The sequence below is a fragment of the Gymnoscopelus braueri genome (assembly GCF_963280865.1).
Source record: "Gymnoscopelus braueri genome assembly, chromosome: 2".
NCBI classification, from domain to species: domain Eukaryota; kingdom Metazoa; phylum Chordata; class Actinopteri; order Myctophiformes; family Myctophidae; genus Gymnoscopelus; species Gymnoscopelus braueri.
In genome coordinates, this window is record NC_137604.1 from 16,693,739 (window position 1) to 16,706,916 (window position 13,178).

Consider the following 13,178-nt stretch of genomic DNA (forward strand, 5'->3'; position numbering starts at 1 on the left):
AATGGAGATGTGTAGTGAATACTGCAATGCAAGAATGACGCTCGCTGACGCTGTCAACTGATGTCAACTTTATGTAAAGTAATGCAGATTGACGAAGCAAATGATGCTTCAACCAGGGAAATGTGTAACATCTGAAGACTCTCAACCCCTTATAGCATACACTTCTTTAAATGAGGCTGTGTGTGTATGATACAGTAACTGCTGCCCAATTTGTTTTGTTTTGTTCTGCCCACATCTTTTGGTTCTGCTGCTCATGTCTTTTTGGCTCTGCTGCCCCACTCTGTTGGTTCTGCTGTCCATCTCCACCACTTGTTTATGGGAACATGACAAATCTGCCATCTCACATTTAATTTGCTCTATGCATTTGTGTATTGGTCTGATGAAGCCAGGCTACCACTTGTTACCCTTCCCTCAGCAATGTGTGGCAACGTAACAATATATATATATATATATATATATATATATATATATATATATATATATATATATATATATATATATATATATATATATATATATATGATTGTTATTGTGATTATTGTTATTATATTCTCATATTCACATTAGATAGAGTAAGCAATCAGGCCACAAGTAGTTCTGTAATTATGCATTTATAACACGCAAATCTTTGTTTAACTTTCATAGCAATATCTAGAAAGTCTTGATTGTTATCCAATAAACAAAGAATACAAAAAGAAAAGAAAGTCTTCATTACGGTCATAGACATTTTTATACAATATATACTATATAAAGAGGAATCTACAACAGTCCATAGATATTAACAAAGGACGAGAACAATAATGTCAACCAAATACAAGAACATAGTGAATGGCAATCATGTTGTGAGCATCTCAGATAAACACAGGACAGTATCAATGTATAACAATAATATTGTCAATATTAAAATCAATCAATCATGCTATTTCTACGCTGACTTATTGCATTCATGTTTTCAGTTCTTGTAAGAAAACGTTTCTTTAAACTACTAAAAGGTCTCTTTTGCTCAAACCGTGACCACAGTAACCTTATTTTGTTATTTTTAACCTTATCTATCAATCTTTTCACAAATGAAACATTGAATGTTTTGGATCCTATGTGCTGCTCTGATTCAATATGTACAGGCTTATGGAAGCTTTTTTCACACCCTTGTCTTGGGTCAACAGGGAATATTTTTTCTTGCATCATCATAATAGCTCTCTCTACGTCACTTTCCATCTCTGTATGTATGATAAGATATTTAGCCTAATTTGAACGCTCTGACACAGGGTAGTACCGGTTTACAGAATCACCAGTAGCAATCTAACAAAGACTGACCTGACAGCAGGCTTTGGCATGGTCAATTTCAAGAGATCTTTTTGTTTTGTTGTTTTCTTTTCATGTTCTTTTCCAATCTGTTTGATTTTAGTTAAAACATAACAATAAAAAATGTTCTTTAAAACAAATGGGGTGGCCAGCAGCACTAAATTATACTTCAAAAGCTATTAGAAGAATATGTTTTTGAAGGTTTTGTACAGTATTTACATTATATGACAGGAACACAGCTGTCTTTGTTGGTCTTCAAGGATGTGTTTGAATTGACTTTTATAGAGCCAAAATGAAATTGGGTCGGGGACTCATCCCAAACCAAATTTATTTAGACTATGCATCAGCCTTTAGGCCCTCAAGTCCACTGGTGTCAATGTGGCCCAGCCCTCCTGTACAGTTGAGAGCAGGATCGCACACTGCAACCCAACCAGCTGGCCCTGACGCAAATCCATCTTCAGCCCTAACAAGGCAACGAGAACGGTTGCAGACTCCAGCACCTCTCCACTGTGTTGCGTCTTGTTCATAATTTATTTGCTTTTTCAGATTTTATTTTTATTTGATAGCTCTTCCTCCTCTTTATATCACTTATCTTGTTTCTCTTTAAGAATTCTCTGTTTCTCTTCCTGTTTTTCTATTTCCTTTGCTTTTTCCATACCCTCTTTTTCACATCTTATCTTCAGATCTTCCTCCTCTTTATCTCTCTTCTCTTCATTGTCTTTAAGATGTCTCAGTTTGTCTTGCTCTATTGCTTTTGCTGCTTCTTGGAACATCTCATTGGTGTAGTGGCTTCCTCCATTCCTCAACACCATGTTGTTGCTAAAATGATCCTGAATAATTTTCGCAGATTTCTGCTCCTCATCTATGAATTTGATGAGTTTGATCATGATCACATACAGGGACCAGTTTGACAACACACAGGTTAGGACACCAGGAGCGGAAAAACTAATGCACTGTTCAGTGTCTTCAAGTTTGATCTTTGCTTAACCTGGTGTCAAACAATCCTGATGTGTCTATGACAGTGACCATTCTACCATTCACTACCCCTCTGACCTTCTGACAGCTTGTTGTCACAGATTGAGTTGAAAACTCGGATTCAAAAGTGTTACAACCCAGGATGGTGTTTCTAAAGGCGCTCTTTCCAGCTCCAGTCTTCTCAACCAATACAATCCGAACTTCTTCATCATTGATGAGAGCTGGTGGATTAAAATGATATGGTTATGGATGGCATGGCACAAAACATTTTCAGATGGGGGTCCGCGGCCAAATACATATAATTTTAGGGGTCCTTGCCACAAAAAAGTTTGAGAACTACTGATGTAGGAGACATTTGTAGAATCGGCCTCAGATCTTAATGGGTTAAGGCAGCACCACTAGGTGTGTGGTAACTACTTTCCAGTCGCGCTAGGAGGGGTAGGCCTACATAGGCTACATTACATTATGTATGTTGTATGAATACTATTGATAACAATGATTGTTAATTGTTTGTTTACCGTTTTTTTCCAGCTTGGGCGGTCTGGTCAGACACACGGGCAGCGCCACAGCACTCATCAGAATGCTCGTTATCCCTGCAGGGATGAAATAGACAGATATTAGTATCAGGTTTGATACCGTGTGTGTGTGTGTGTGCACGTGTGCGTGTGCGTGTGCGTGTGTGCGTGTGTGTGTGTGTGTGTGCGTGTGTGCGTGCGTGCGTGCGTGGTGAAAGACCGCTCTCTGCAGTCCCCCCCACCCAGCAATCCTCTGCTAACTGACATATACAGCTGACAGATATTAAACATATCAAGCAGACAGTGTGCTTTGTTCCTCCTCTTCTCTTCTCTTCACTTCTCATATTGCCTTCCCCCTCGCCTCTCCTCCCCAGCCCTCTCCTGATTTAAAATATGTTTCAATATGTATTGCAATTTGCACCTCTCTAGTAAACAAAGGGATCTTTTATATGGTAGATAGCAAAGAAAGAGGTCCTGCACTGCACACTGTTTGGAACTGTTTTTTTGTTTTGTTTTTTGTATTTTTATAGCTACACTGTTTGTCCTATATGACCGAAACGTCGACTGAATAGTTTTTTGCAAGTTCCAGACAGTGTGCAGGGCCTCTTTCTTTGATATCTAGCATCAAAGATCCCTATAAAATATATCTATGTCATATCAAACATCCCTTTGTGAACATGTGGACCTTCCTTTTTGTCCTACGCACGTCATTAACCTTTGAGGTGTGCATCTGCCTTCTTTTCAAGTCTGTACCTCTCCAGTAAAGCATTTGAATTATACCCGAGATAGTGATCCATTTCCCAATAAGTACCTAACCCATCACTCAACTCCCCAAATTCCCTGACAATTTAAACGATACACAACCCAGGTTGAATATAGTACATAAATAAAAATCATGTTCTGCTTGCTTTTATTCCATATCTTCCATTCCAAGGACATCAACGCTTACCTTAATTTTTTTGTGGGTGTAGTCTAGAAGTTTGTAGTCGTTCAGCACAGGTATGTAACTGACAAGTGGGAGTTCGTCTCCGTAGCTCTCACAGGACTTGACACAGAACCTGTCCATAAAAGGCAAGATATCGTCGGTTGACATTTGGATTGATTGATTAGGCATGGGCATGGCGGGTATAGGCAAGACACATGGGAATCTTAGAGAGGCCCGTAATTTTTTTGCCTCTGGCCACGCGCTGAGGTCCCATATACTAACCGATGAGCTGTATTTTTTTATTTATAATAAATATACAAAAATATACAATAATGATAAAATACTGGAGGTAATGGAAAGAAGAGTTTTGAGTCTTGTCTTAGACTTTATTTTATTTTATTGATCAGAGTTATTTTTATGAGGATTATTGGATGTGTGAACTGTGAACTGTTACTTTTAATGATTAATCCAGGACCTGAACAAGATCAATAAAATGTCCTCATCACTGCTGACCTTCTGCTTTGCTTACAATGTCTACAGCATCTGTAAACTCAGCCAAAAACAAACACAACTGAACAAATATGAGGCACATCATCCAGTTAAAAGTTCAATGTGCTACACATAACCTGTAATAAACCAATCTCTAGAATAAGAGATGTTAACAGTTTTTTGTGACACAACCTGTTATAAACTAATATTCTCTTGAACAGGAGAGGTTACCAGTTCACTACTGTATGCGCACAATCATACTGTAACTGTAACGTGTTATAAACTAATATTATGTAGAAAAAGAGAGGTTAACAGCTCACTATGTGACACATAAATAGTTATAAACTAATAGCATCTAAAACAAGACAAACTCAAGTGCCGAATGCAGCCCCTGTCCCAAGCTGAATGTGTGCAGATAATCCCTGGTCATCACACAGTGTCATTCTGGGCCCGCATCCACAGAAAGCTTTTTTTCCCTTTTCTTTATTTGTTTTAGCTGCAAGCTAGTGCACCTGTCTGCCATGCATTTCTAAGATTGACAGCTGTAGTTGAGTTAGAATTAGCACATTGATGTGAAAAGTGGCTGACTAGCATTGAATGAGATTGAATGGGAGGCAGACAAATACACAATAATAACATTTGACAGTCTAGAAACAACACCCATATGTCTGTTATATATATAACCAATATTAACCAAAATGATGAACGCCATTTTAGAATATAAATGTTTTAATTAAGATTTAAAATGTGACCTGATCTGCGACCCCTCAAAATGATTTGGCGACCACTCTGTGAAATCACCTACTACACTTATTGGCGATAGCCCTTGTTTTCAAATCAGCCTCAAGACTGTGCGTGCGTGTGCGCGTGCGTGTGTGCGTGCGTGCGTGCGTGCGTGCGTGTGTGTGTGTGTGTGTGTGTGTGTGTGTGTGTGTGTGTGTGTGTGGTGAAAGATCGCTCTGGTGCAGCCCCTCCCACCGGGACTCGGGAGGGGGCTCCCACCGTGTGTGTTTTTCTTGAGAGTGAAAATGACTATGCACTCAATGCAGTTTATTTTTGAATAGATGTTAAACTATATTTCTTCTACCTTCCCAGAGACAGATTACTCTATTTTGAATTGGCAGATTTTCTGTCTTAAGTGTTGTGAGCTCTATTGCTATTCTCAAATAGCCATAGAGTGGTGAATATATTTTTAAAAGTATGAGTTTAAATAAGCCATTGTGCATTTATGAGTGATCCAGTTTAGAGGACCTATTATTGTGAATTGTACTTCCATGTACTGTTTCCATGTCTTTCTAAATAAAGTTCTTCAATTCAACCAATCAGTTATTTCTTTATGGAATTGGCTAAAAAATTACTAAAATAAATCCACGATCTATGTCATTAAAAGACAAGAAGTCTCAATATCTTACCTGATGTAGGTCTGGATAGACAGAGGAAGTGCTATGAAGTTTCATCAACAACCAACCAACTCACTGACATCTCTGGTGTCTCCCTGTCCTTTTATAGATTACAGCCTTCGATAGGGGGAGCCAGAGATCTATGTCGTTTACAAGAAGTGGGACCAGCATCATGTGACCTGACCTGATGATACAAATACCACAGAGAGACTAGACCTATGAAAAAACAAAACACTGATTTCTCTTTTTGACAGGCGAGGGGGAAGGCAATATGAGAAGTGAAGAGAAGAGAAGAGGAGGAACAAAGCACACTGTCTGCTTGAATGGAACAGATTATCAGCAACATACCAAAAGTCAAGTAGCTTGACTTATCCGATTAAATGGCTGTGCTAAAAAATAAAGGTCAATCAGAGAACATAACTAAATGGAACTGTATTAACAGCTCAGAACACATACATACTACTCGAGAAACACAATATACATAGATATTATATACATATACATGCACAGAGATAGCCTACTGTACTATTAATATGTCTAATACTACTCATAGATATATCTTAGTCATATAACGAGAAACACAATATACATAGATATTATATACATGCACATAGATAGCCTACTGTACTATTAATATGTCCAACACTGCTGCCAAGTTTAGGTTATACAAATGAATACACCTATTACTCATTAATAATAGATGCGTTAATCTATGTATTAAGCTATTACTTTATCTATTATACGTTGATAAATTAAAAGCTTAATACATAGATTAGTTAAATTAAATACTTTTCAAAGCTTTTTAATAACATTGAATGCATTATTTGACATTTATATCACATTTTGGTCAGTATGTCCCAGCTGTATATAATTTAGAATATGGATATTCAAACCCCCTTTGACTCAGTGACTTAATGAGGGCCGCTATAACCTTTCTATTAGAAAATAAAACATCTACACACACTGTTAAGTAGCCCACTGTAATTTGTAAGTGCAACATTGTTGAAAAGGCTGTTGACACCAGTGCCCCTGTGTGGCTGAAGTGCACAGCTGCGTTGTTGAGCACATGAAGCATTAAGCAAATAGAACAGCAAGAGATACACTGTCAATGCAGAGAGTGAAATGATGTGTGTGTCTCTGATGAACTGTAGAAGTAGTAATTAAATACTGAAAAGTCCTGAATACTCATTACAGGTGTTTTCAGTTCTTGAATCCACCTCTAGTCAGGTTGAAGCTGGGTGGAGCTATGCTGCCAATTGTATGATGTAACAATAAACTATGGGCCAAAAAAGAACAATAACACAGTAATTTGGCCTGTCCTTAGAGATGCAACAAAACTGACAGGAGAGAGCTTTCAACCAAACTTAGTTGGCACACACCCACACAGCCCTGAAAATAATGCAATATAATCTAATGTTACATTCATCTAATGTAATAAGTATTTAGGGCCTTTAATGACCCTATTTCATGGCACATTGTCATGTCAGTAATGCTGTTAGCTTCCTATATATGTACTGTACAGGTATGTGCTAAAAAAAAAGCTACTCTCCATGTGGCATATGCAGTAATGTTAATCCAAGCTGCTACCTGTTGCTAGTGTTATTGTTTCACATTGTTAGTATTCTGGTTTGTTAAACTGATATAGTTTGATATTTTTGGCACAAAAGAGGTGGTAGCAGCCTGTATTATTATTGTGTGAATTTAACTAGTAATGCCTTTACTACCCACCTGTTGATTAGCGGGTTTACATGGTTATCAGAATCATTCTAAAAGCCTTTCGCTTCATGTCTTTTCCTTCCCCACTGTCCCTCTGTCCTCCTGACCCAGGCTGTTTCAGAGCTCTGAGGACCGAGAGGCAGCAGAAAGACATCACAGAAATGAACACAGTGAAAAAGCCCAGTAGGATGTGAAACAACACTGGTGACCAAGCGTCAAACATGTATCCAAAACTGAATGCAAGCACGATTGGCCATACAGCGCAGCAACAGGCCACCCTGTACCGAAGAGGTTTGTACCTGAGAAACACCACAGGGTGGACCACAGCTATGTAGCGCTCCACACAGATACAACACTGGAACGACAGAACAGAAAAAAGAAAAAAAAACACGAACAAAGGAAATACATGTGTAAAAAATAATCTTGTGTGTGAAGATCCATGCAAAGTTAAAGACCGCGGCGACGGAAGTAATGATCTCAGATACAGTCAGGTTGAGATAAAAGAACTCTGAGGCTATCGTCCCACCAGCTCCACTCAGTATCAGCCACAGGACGTGGCTGTTGATGGGGAAAACCATTCCCGTTTGACAGTGTTATGCCCCCAGTCTAGGGGTGCCTGAGACACAACATGAATACGTTCTCGCCTTCCCCAACTCCCAAGTAGCCACACAAACAAAGGGTTAACATTCAATACAAATTAAGTATTTATTTACAAAATAGTAATAACCATGATTAAAGTGAGTAACATAAAGTTGGTTTCATACATAAGACATTAGTGATAACTGAGAATGAATGAATCAACAAATCAAAGAGAGCTAAATCAAAATGAATATATCTTACTTAACAAAAGAACCAAAATACAATATCTTACCTCCTTAACACAAACAATTATCAAAAGAATCAACCAGCTCTAAAGCAACCTAACTCAACTCAACATAACACTATCAAAGCAAATAACTAAACACAACAGAAGTTGGATGGTGGCCATGTGGAAGAGGAGCAAGACGGGATCTGCCCCTGCATGCGTCACTGTGGTTTGCTCTCCTCTTATAGGGAACCTCCGTCATAGTTAGCCACTCGGAAGGTAGAACTCCTGGAAGTGTCCCCACCAATCGCTGGCCGGCGTGGAAGTGTCCCAACCAATCTTCTTCATGGATTGGCACACCTGATTTGAATACAGACTCAGTGGCCCTAACACAGACACTCATAGCCTCACCTCTGCCTGGCACACCACACAAAACTTGAACCAAATGATATCCCAAAAATATAACCACACAAATATTATAGTTATAGTCGGTCATTGCATTGGCACATGACTCAGCAGACTATTTGTGCTAGTGTTACATAATCTGTAGGAGTAGCAGCAAAAAGTATGTTTTAAAGAGGACGCAAAATGGTGAAAAATAGGCGAAAATTGGCCTATATGGGGAGTTGCTTCATGATGCCAGGAATACACTGGGAAACCCGTATGTACATCATTGTATGACGTACAGTTCAAGAATTACGGACGGACACATGGACAGGGGCTCGGACGCTTGTCCTGGCGGGCTGGCGGTGACAATTTAACTGCATCAAACACACGTCAGAATGTACCACCTGCCAGCTATAAACATTTGATCACACCCTTGATCAAAAGGTGTGGACAGATGGTCTGATAGTTGATTATTGAAAACCAATCATTTCAGATGGTTTCAAACAACCTATAAGAGTCAACATGAGGAGTTATCATTTCTGCTTTGCAGCAGGCTAGCCTTAGAAAAACATTTTAAGTAGATATTACATATGATGCACACTAATTACAATGTTATTTTCAAAATACAGTTTGCTCTATCATGACTAATTTCATAGCCAACAAAATAAACAATAGCTGAAATGTCTGAATTATTTAAATAGGTTTCTCTGACTCAGTGGAAGATTTAGATACATTTAAAACAGAATTTTAGACAGGTCTGGGAAGAGAATCTGGCTTTCAGAAACCCTTGAAGCATGGCAGTTTCCTAGCTCTGTGGAGGTAGAGCAAAGGATGAACAAACCCTGACATCACAACAATTGCATGTGTGACGCAAGTAACAACCCGCACGGTTCCAGGGCTGAAGCAATGTTTCACTGGTATAGTTAGAACATAGGGAAGATAGCTCACCAACATGGCTATCAAGCTGATCAGAATAATTGTGAAAGCCTTTCTCTTCATGTCTTTCCCCTCCCCACTGTCCCTCTGTCCTTCTCCTGGTCCAGGCTGTTTCAGAGCTCTGAGGACCGAGAGGCAGCAGAAAGACATCACAGAAACGAGCACAATGTAAATGCTCAATAAGATGTAAGGTGATACCGTTGACGAAACATCAAACATATATCCAAAGCTGAGTGCAAGCACCATCAGCCAGACAACGCAGCAACAGCCCACCCTGTACCGAAGAGGTTTGTACCTGAGAAACACCACAGGGTGGACCACCGCTATGTAGTGCTCCACACAGATACAAAACTGGAACGACGGGACAGAATAGAGCATAAAACCGATACTAAAGTAAAGAACCCTTTTAAAAAACAATATACGTGTGGAGATCCATGCAAAGTGAACGACAGCCATTAGGGAAAAGATCATCTCAGATACAGTCAGGTTGAGAGAAAAGAACTCGGAGGCTATCGTGCCACCAGCTCCACTCAGGATCAGCCACAGGACGTAGCTCTTGATGGGGAAACCGAGGCCGAGGTTGATGGAGCTGATAGCAGTTTGTAGTGCCATTAAGGGGATGGAGGAGTTCAATCCATTTTCCACTGTGTCATTCATCTTAACACAATGTCCTGTAAACAGTTCAGAAGAGAGAAGTTCAGTAATCACAAAACAAAATCGTGATTATTGAGCATCCTTCAACCTTAACGGCAGGATGTGAGTGCAGTTGACTGAATATTACATTGATACTACTAAACATTTTAAACAACTTGTATAAAAGGTTCTTCGGAAAACATCTATTCTGATGAACATTTAACACAGGCTTAAAATGAACTCACGTTTTGGATGCCAGCAGTCAGTGTAACTCTCTGAGTTGGGTCTTTTTGGTGAATCAAAAACTTTCTTCCTAATTTAAATTCCTTTCTATATTATGGATAAATAAAAGATGACTTCAAATGAACAGAGCTGCTACAAAGGAAATTAACTTACAACCCTTGTCCTGATATACTCTTTACTTTGCCTCCTCTAATAATTCCGTTCACTCCTCCTCCATTGCTTGTTGTACACCTGCACACATTTTTCATAATTGCCACAGGTTTGCATCAGCGCCGGCCCTTGGTCGGATATCCTTAGACAATAATGTGACGATCATTTGTTTATCATCTAACCGTGTAACAATTATTTGTCCTGAGTGAAGAGCTGTTAAAAAAAAGAGATATGCATGCACAATCATACCAAACCCGGTAAACAAGTCAATAATATTAGGATAACAAGTTTATGATATGTATCACAACAAGGGCCTCGGCTCGCAGTCAGGCAGGTTGTCAAGCTGCTCCTGTTTTTTTGGAGTACAACTGTATCCTTCAGGGAACTGTCAAAGATGTTCCCCAGGCTCTTGACTGTTCTTTCTGTCACCACTGGAATCGATGCCCCTCCCAAAGTAATGCAAAATTGATCGGCCACTCTACCTATACATAAGTATATATTATTATATATCATTATTACTTTTTCGCATCTCTCTACTCTTACATTTATTGTCTCCACCAGGCCGAAAGGCATGGCGAGAGAGTATGTTTTACCCCCTGTCTGTCCGTCCGTCCGTCCGTGTGTCCGTCCGTCCGTGTGTCCTTCCGTCCTGTCCGTCCGTTAGCAGCTAATCTCTGGCACCGTTGGCCCGGCCACTGCGAAACTGTGCACGCACAGTCCCTGGATGCCATTTCAGAACCTCTGGCCCATATTTTTCAGATTGGCCTGTTATAGCGCCACCAGGAGGCCAATATGTGCAAAACACATTTATTGATACTACTCCTACAGATTTTGTCCAAGCATCACACAAATCGGTACACAGAATCTCTATAGTCATGTGATCAACACGGATTTATCCGATTTCCCATATTCCATCCTGATTGCCTAAGATTGGCTTCCAAAGTTTGCAGGATTGGTCCGTTTTGAACAAAATGCCTCAAATCATGAACGCAGCTTGCGATTTCTGTGAAATTTCACACGCACATTTCTATTAGACCGAGGAAGAAATGCCACCCTTTTCACATTGGCCTGTTATAGCGCCACCAGCAGGTCTAATTTTGAAAAACACATTTTTGGAACAAAATTCCTCAAATCATGAATGCAGTGTCCGATTGCAGTGAAAAGCCCTTGAATAAATGGCACCCTTTTCACATTGGCCTATTATAGCGCCACCAGGAGGCCACAATAACGTACCTGACCTGGCGGAGACCTGTGCTCCGAGGAGCACTTTTTCTAGTTTATCCTGTGTTTCATTCTAATGGCTGATGCTGCTACGTGCACTTGAATTTCATCACATGGATCAATAAAGACCTGTCTGTCTGTCTGTCTTGTTATGTTCCAATATAAACATAATTTGATTGGAGAATTACTTTTATATCCGATCTACAAGCTCACAATGAGACGATGTTGTGAGCTTGTAGATCATGGTGTCAGGCAATAGCATTTTTTGCTATTGTGTTGCGGCCCTTTGAACCTGGCTCGAACACCAAGGGCTATTATTAGACTACTGGTCCCTCTGAATTACTGGCAAGCCAAATGCTGAACAAAACCGAGTGAGAACCCTAACAATTACTTTCGCTGTAATGTTGATCCCCTCAAATTGCTTTTGAATTGGATACAAAAGGGCAGAAGCAATTTTTTGGTTTGGTTTCCCAACCACTTGGCATACATGAGACACATTCACAATGTCATGCCGATACCAACGTGGTACTACAATTTGCCTAACCACACTCCAGTCATCCTGACCAGATGCCTTAGGTAGAGAACATTTACGCCTAGGCAGGTCGTCACTCAGAAAGTCGATCGATATTATTCAACTTAGCTGATTCAGTACTAGAAGGACCCGGAAGCACCCCCCTATTACTTAAGCCCACCCACAACAAAAGTACTTGCTTTTTCTCTTGTGCCTTCACATTGATCTCAGTGATCTGGATTGACCCCCAAATGCACTTTGGCACAGCGATGGAACACTTCTAGGGTAGGGTCCCTCACAAAATCATCAATTTTGAACTCCATGATTCAACCTAATCAAATACCCAGCTTTAACAACACAGCCTACCTACACAACCCAACTTAAGGATCCAACAAAAAAGGTTAGGTTACCCCCAACATCGAAACAGTACACCTCAACTTTAAGCAAAACAAACCTAATGGGACGCCAGTCCACACAGGTAACTGCACACACTCACAGGGTTACAAAAACCATCAACACAGTACCTAGCAATCCCTCTCCAACTAAAGACTCCTACTGCCACTAGGACTCTACTAGTTATCAATTTAAGCAAATGCCTACTTACTACACAAACATAAGGTTTTGCGTAGGGCCTAAGCCCCCAAATTCCATTATGGGCTCCCTAAATTATGTTTGTGAACCAAATACATTTTGCGACGAGCCCCCAAATTATGTTACGGCCATTTGAACCTGGCTCGCACACCAAGGGCTACAACATAATAAAGGACAAAGTCAGGTCTCAAGTGCATTGAATTTTATTTTAAATGGTTTTATTCTTGCACACAACAAGACTATTAAACAACCAGGATGGTTAGAGTAGAAAACCAAAACAGAGACCTAACTAAAATCCTAACAAACACAGTAAAATGATGGGCTGGCCAAACTCAAAAGTGGGGAGTCTGGTGAGCCAGGCACTATGTGCCCGTCGTCT

At 39.9% G+C, this 13,178-nt stretch overlaps 1 long non-coding RNA gene across 1 annotated transcript; it reads right to left on the bottom strand.

Moving 5' to 3' along the window:
• Nucleotides 1-595: 595 nt before the first annotated feature.
• On the bottom strand, nt 596-5,693 carry LOC308101056. The gene is made up of 4 exons (XR_013934484.1): nt 5,619-5,693; nt 3,742-3,850; nt 2,796-2,870; nt 596-2,498 (listed from the first exon to the last, which is right to left on the bottom strand). It is a non-coding gene; the product is annotated as an uncharacterized lncRNA (long non-coding RNA).
• Nucleotides 5,694-13,178: the final 7,485 nt, after the last annotated feature.